The following is a 7,261-nucleotide window of genomic DNA, read 5'->3' as shown; positions in this document are numbered from 1 at the left end:
CTTTATTGAGTGGGAATTGATATTTAATAATCCCATCTCTCATATCAATAGCTGTAGCAACTGTTCTAAGAAATGGTCTTCCCAAAATAAATGAACAAGAAGCATTGCATTCAATATCCAAAACAACAAAATCAATGGGGACCAGGTTATTGTTAACCATAATAAGAACATTATCAACTTTCTCCAAAGATTTCTTTGCAGCAATATCCACAAGATGAACATCCAAATAACATTTTTCCAACGATGGCAATTCAAGCATATCATAGAATTCTCTAGGCATAACGGAAATACTTGCACCGAGATCACATACATCATTGCAATCAAAACCATTTATTTTCATCTTAATGATGGGCTCCCAGCCATCTTCTAACTTTTTAGGAATAGTGGCTTCACGTTTTAATTTCTCCTCTCTCATTTGCATAAGAGCATTTGTAATGTGCTTTGTAAAATCCATATTTATAGCACTAGTATTAGGACTTCTAGCAAGCTTTTGTAAGAATTTAATTACTTCAGAGATATTACAATCATCAAAATCAAAACCATTTTTCAAAGGTAAAAGGACTATTGTCTCCCATACCCCGGAAAAATTTCAGCACACTTATCAGGAGCAGTTTCAGTGGTTCTAGGCAATTTTGTAGAAGGAGCGGAGACTTTTCCTACACCATTTAATTTATCATTAATAGTTGGAGAGTGGCTATAATTTTAAACTTCATTACTACTAGTGGTGGTGATTGTATAAAGTTTAGTCAAATTATTATTTCTTGAAATTTCATCTTCTCTTTGCCACCTAGCATCCAATTGCGCCAACATCCTAACATTTTAATCAATTCTAACTTGAATGGCACTCAAAGTTTTACTTTCTTTAATATCATGAGGCAACACTTTTAATTTAAGAAAAATCAAAATCATGAGCAAGGCTATCAACTTTAGAAGCAAGAATATCAATTTTGCCAAGCTTTTCCACGACAGTTTTATTGAAAGCACTTTGTTTACTAATGAATTCCTTTAGCATGACTTCAAGATCAGAGGGTGCACTTTTATTATTGTTGTAGGAATTACCATAAGAGTTTCCATAAGCTTTACCATTATTAGAAGGATATGGCCTATAATTATAGCTACAAAAATTATTCTTATAAGCATTGTTGTTGAAATTGTTGTTTTTAATGAAATTTACATCAACATGCTCTTCTTGAGCAACCAAAGAAGCTAACGGAATATTATTTGGATCAACACGTGATATACCATTAACAAGCATAGATATAATAGTATCAATCTTATCACTCAAGGAGGAGGTTTCTTCGACAGAATTTACCTTCTTACCTTGTGGAGCTCTCTCGGTGTGCCATTTAGAATAATTTATCATCATATCATCATGTAATTTTTTTGCAGCCCTAAAGTAATGGACATAATGGTACCTCTAGCAGCTGAATCCGGGAGATTTCTTGAAGAAAAATTTAGTCCTGCATAAAAAGTTTGGATGATCATCCAAGTAGTCAGTCCATGAGTGGGACAATTCTTACCAAAGATTTCATTCTTTCCCAAGTTTGAGCAACATGTTCATTATCAAATTGTCTAAGTTTTATTATGTCGCTGCTCAAAGATATAATCTTAGCAGGAGGATAATATTTTCCATTAAAAGTATCTTTGCAATTAACCCAAGAATGAATACTATTTCTAGGCAAAGATAGCAACCAATCTTTAGCTCTATCTCTCAAAGAGAAAGGAAACAATTTCAGTTTAATAATGTCACCATCTACATCCCTATATTTTTGCATCTCACAAAGTTCAATAAAATTATTAAGGGGAGAAGCGGCATCTTCAGTACTAACACCAGAAAATTGCTCTTTCGTGACAAGATTTAATAAAGCAGGTTTAATTTCATAGAAGGCTGCTTCGGGAGCAGGCGAAGCAATATGTGTACAAATAAAATCATTATTGTTGGTGCTAGTACAGTCACATAACTTATTATTTCCAGCGGAACCCATTTTAGTAAAATTAAAACTAAGCAACAGAAATAACAGCTATAATAGAAACTATTTTTTGTGTGTTTTTGATATAAAGACAACTATAAAAGTAAACTATTTTTTTGTGTTTTTGATATAATAAAGCAAACAAAACAAAATAAAGTAACTAAGCAAACTATAACAAAATAAAAAGATTGGAGATGAGAGACTCCCCTTGCAGAAATTCTCTTTCTCCCTGGCAACAGCGCCAGAAAATCTTGATGCTGCTCGGGTGATGGCGTCAGACAATCTTGTTGGCATTTGTTGTGAAAGCAGTTGGCAAAGCCCAAGAGGAAGGTGTGATGAGCACAGTAGCAAGTTTTCCCTCAGTAGGTTTAATCGACCAGTAGGAGAAAGGTGTGACTTCTGAAGGTGTTACTGGCTAACTAGTGGTAGGGCACACTACCGGCGTCAGCAACAATGTGGAACCTGCACACAACACAACCAAAGTACTTTGCCCCAACTTGTAGTGAGGTTTTCAATCTCACCGGTTTGCTGAACACAAAGGATTAGACGTATCGAGTGAAAATAGATGTTTGCAGAAAGTAAACAGAACATGATTGCAGTTGAATTTATCAGTAAAGGAAATAGGACCGGGGTCCACAGCTCACTAGAGGTGTCTCTCCATAAAGCTAAATAGCATGTTGGGTGAACAAATTATAGCTGGGCAATTGATAGAATATCGATCAATACATGACAAGATGATTACTATGAGATGTGATATGGGCATTACAACATATTACATAGACCGTAATCCAACTGCGTTTATGACTAATAATCCACCTTCAGGTTAGCGTCTGCACCCCTTTCAGTATTAAGTTGCAAGCAACCGATTATCGCATTAAGCAATGTATATAAAGTAAATAATATAATTATCCTCGGATAAATCATTGTTGTTTTCTTCCTAGTAGAAACGACACATCTACAATCTTAGAAGTTAAACGTCACTCTCCCAGAAAACTAGAGGCATGAACCTACTATCAAGCATAAATATCCCCTCCTGAAGTCACAAGTGTCCACATGGCCAGAGTTTCTACTAGCAACGGAGAGCATGCAAGATCACAAATAACATATGACATGAATATATAATCAATCTCAACATAGTATACAGTATTCATCGGACACAGCAAACCAAACATATATATTACATAAAGATGATCCTGATTATGCAGGGCAGCTCACAAGATCGATACATGAAGCACAAAGTGGAGAAGACAACCATCTTGCTACTGCTATGGACCGATAGTCCAGGGATGAACTACTCACGCATCACTTCGGAGGCGGGCATGGCAATGTAGATGCCTCCGGAGATGATATGCCCCTCCGGCAGGGTGCCAGGAAGAGCTTCAGAACCCCCCGAGATGGGTTCTGCGATGGCGGCCACGACGGAACTTTTCGTGGATGGAGGCTCGGGTATCCAGGGTTTTCCCGAGAAGATGTATAAATAGGCGGAGGACTTAGATCGGTGGGGCGCCTGGTGGGCCCAGACCTACCCTAGGCGCAGGCCAGGTCCAGGCCGCGCCTAGGGGTAGTTTGGTCGCCCTGTTGCGCCTCTTCGATCCTCCTCTGGTCTTCGTCTTCATTTAGGTAAAATATTGTCTTCGGCTTTTGTTTCGTCCAATTTTGAGAATATTTCCTGTACAACTTTTCTGAAATACAAAAAACGACAGAAAACAGAGACTGGCACTGTGACATCTTGTTAATAGGTTAGTGCCGGAAATCTTGTAAAAGTGCAACGAAGTGTAAGCAAAACATTTTTTATTTAGGAAATCGGCTATATGTCTTCGCTGCGCTATAGCCCGGCTATAACCTTTCATAGCCTAAAAAATTATCACGGATATCAGCTATAGCCCGCTATTTTAACCAAATATTTTTACCCAACAGTTGTACATTTGTAACATATATTACCCTATTTAACGAAAAAAATCTATTTAAATGCTTCACATAGGAATTTTTGAACCCCCATGTTGGCATTCTACATGATTTGTAAAATGAGAATGACAAGTTAGATCGATGTGGCATGACAAAATATGTATGGATCGAAGGGTGTTATTGATGTCTACGCACGCTTCTATTCCTGTAGACAGTGTTGGGCCTCCAAGAGCAGAGGTTTGTAGAACAGCAGCAAGTTTCCCTTAAGTGAATCACCCAAGGTTTATCGAACTCAGGAAGGTAGAGGTCAAAGATATCCCTCTCAAGCAACCCTGCAATTAAGATACAAGAAGTCTCTTGTGTCCCTAACACACCTAATACACTTGTCAGATGTATAGGTGCACTAGTTCGGCGAAGAGATAGTGAAATACAAGTAATATGGATGATTGTAAGTAGTAATTGCAATCTGAAATATAAATGGAAGCAAGCGAATATGTAACAGAACTCGTTGGAAACGGTGTTTCAATGCTTAGAAACAAGGCCTACGGATCATACTTTCACTAGTGGACACTCTCAACAATGATCACATAAATAAATAACTTCTCTTCACTTGTGCTACTCTTAAACACTCTCTTGTTGGATAACAAACACCATTCATTGTGTAGGGCTACAAAGCACACCTCAAACTGGAGTAAACAAGCTCCACAACGTCTGGAGTTCATATTAAATTAACCTCTAGAGTGCATAATAGACCGTTGCATTTTAGACCAAGTACTAACATAGCATACACACTGTCACCAATAGCTATGAAAGGGGGAATAGATCACATCAATACTATCAAAGTAATAGTTAACTTCATAATCTACAAGAGATTACAATCATAACCTACGCCAAGTACTTCATGATGCACACACTGTCAACTTTACATCATGGAGGAGGAATAGACTACTTTAATAACATCACTAGAGTAGCACATAGATTAATAGTGATACAAAGCTCATGATCACATAAAGATCACACCATGGGAGAGAGAGATGAACCACATAGCTACCGGTAGAGCCCTCAGCCTCGGGGGAGAACTACTCCCTCCTCATCATGGGAGGCAGCAATGGCGATGAAGATGGTGGTGGTGTCGATGGAGATGACTCCGGGGGCAATTCCCCGTCCCGGTGGCGTGCCGGAACAGAGACTTCTGTCCCCCGAAACTTATCTTCGCGATGGCGGCGGCTACGGAACTCTTCGTGGAATATCGTCTATTGTGTTAGGGTTTTCGCGACGGACAGAATATATAGGAGGAAGGGTGGCCACGGAGGGGCCCCAGGGTGCCCTCACCACATGGCGGCGCGGCCAAGGTTGGGCCCGCGCCCCCCTATGGTGTGGGGCCCCTTGGCCCCCTCTGGCCCTTCTCCGGCTCTCTAGGTCCGTTTCGGCAAAATATTGACTTCTATCTTTGTGGGGTCCAATTCCGAGAATGTTTCCTGTGTAGAATTTCTGAAACCAAAAACAGCAGAAAACGGGAACTGGCGCGTCGGCATCTTGTTAATAGGTTAGTGCCGGAAAATGCATAAAAATGATATAAAATATGAATAAAACAAGTAGGTATTGTCATAAAGCTAGCATGGAACATAAGAAATTATAGATACGTTTGAGACGTATCAGTTATCGATGATCATCTCCATCCTTCTGGTCCATTTCTTCTCGTCGTATGATATTTTCGAGCCTTACTTATCACCTCACATCTTGGCCAACACACATGCATCGGAATATGATGATTCAAAGTTTGTAGAAGGGGTTATTTAAAAAAAATCAATTAGAAGGGATAATTAGTGCCAAAAGTGCATAACTAGGGTAGATGGTGTAATTTAGTTGTAGTATATCAATACAATTTCGTGTAAAAGATGTATTGACATTTAGTTTTCTTGTTCACGTCCTATGATATTGTTAGGAAATCACTACCTCATATATCTAAATATTAATCTTTGTGCTAGATTACATTTTTGCTAACTTGACATTCATGATAGTACTTATGAGGCTCCAACTATGGCCAACCTTAGTAGTAGTTATTTGTTCTATAAAAAATATTTCACTAACTTCAGAATGAAAAAATGGATGAAACAGATTTGATCGAATAATTCTCTCTCCATATTATTTAACATATCACCGTATTCAGAGCGGATTGTATAATGACTGGATGCAGATTATGTGGGATTATGGGTTTAGAATTTCCAAAAATGGAGAAAATTCAATAGATAAATAAATGGAAAGTTTTTTTTTACTTTCACCGTACAAGTAATACGATTACTTTATCAAAATGCATAACAATTAACGAAATTGTTCTTCCCCGCCGCCGGCAATTATCAATTTTGGTGTCCTGGTTTTGTTGGGGGCCTATGGGACGTGGTTCCTATTGTTCCACATGCCAATCTCTCTTTTCTAGGCAGGTATCTTGACTATGAAGAGTAAATAAAAATTAAAAGTAATAGGCAGATGCGCTCTAATGATACGGATTTCAAGTAATACCGCTAAATAAGTTTACATGTGTTTAAGTTGTAATGAACCTAAAAATTTATATTTAGGGTCCGAAGACCACTGTGCATCATTGTGCCTCTCTGTTTCTTCAAAGAGGAGTTGAAATAATGAAATTTATATTGGCTGATGATTCAATATTTGGGCCTATGGTGGAATTTAAATCGCCATGCAACAGTGAACCTTCTCCTTGTTTTCCCAACCGTGAATATCCCTAAAAAATGAGCTACCATGTATATAATTTCAGTGCATTCAACCTAATGAGCTTGGTTATGACCACAGCCATAACATACTTTGTTCAAACGAGCCCATGTTATGCACATGTGTTCATATTGGGATGACAAACAATGTTTATGCTTGGGGATTTCATTTATTTGCACAAGAAACCATTTTCTATTTTCTAACCATCAAAATTGATTTTTTAAGCAACTACTAAGAAACCATTCCAAAACCAGACAACGCAAAATTTCAAGAATACTAGACAACATTGTATGTACAAATCACCAAGTGGTTACATCTCAAAAGATTTCTAGGTACACCCACCCAAAAAGATAAATAGTGTCCAATTTAGATTCACAACTATCTCTTTCATCATAGATCCAAAAAGGGTTTTGCAATATTCAAATCCTAGATAAGAAAGTTCATGCCTGTTGTTTTGGCAACATATTGAATGAAGCATAAATAATGCAAACAAATAAAAAAATTGGAATCCTTTGCACTATGTCATCTCATGTGACCTAGTTGCTACGAAAATTAACAAACTTGAATGATCACAAATATTGTAGATAAAATTTCTCAGAAATGGGATACAATGTACGAAGTCTAATGGCTTTCAAGCCAAACGTGCTAAGATCATGCAA

Source organism: Lolium perenne, chromosome 1 (genome assembly GCF_019359855.2).
Source record: "Lolium perenne isolate Kyuss_39 chromosome 1, Kyuss_2.0, whole genome shotgun sequence".
In the NCBI taxonomy this organism is placed as follows: domain Eukaryota; kingdom Viridiplantae; phylum Streptophyta; class Magnoliopsida; order Poales; family Poaceae; genus Lolium; species Lolium perenne.
This window is presented reverse-complemented; position numbering follows the sequence as displayed.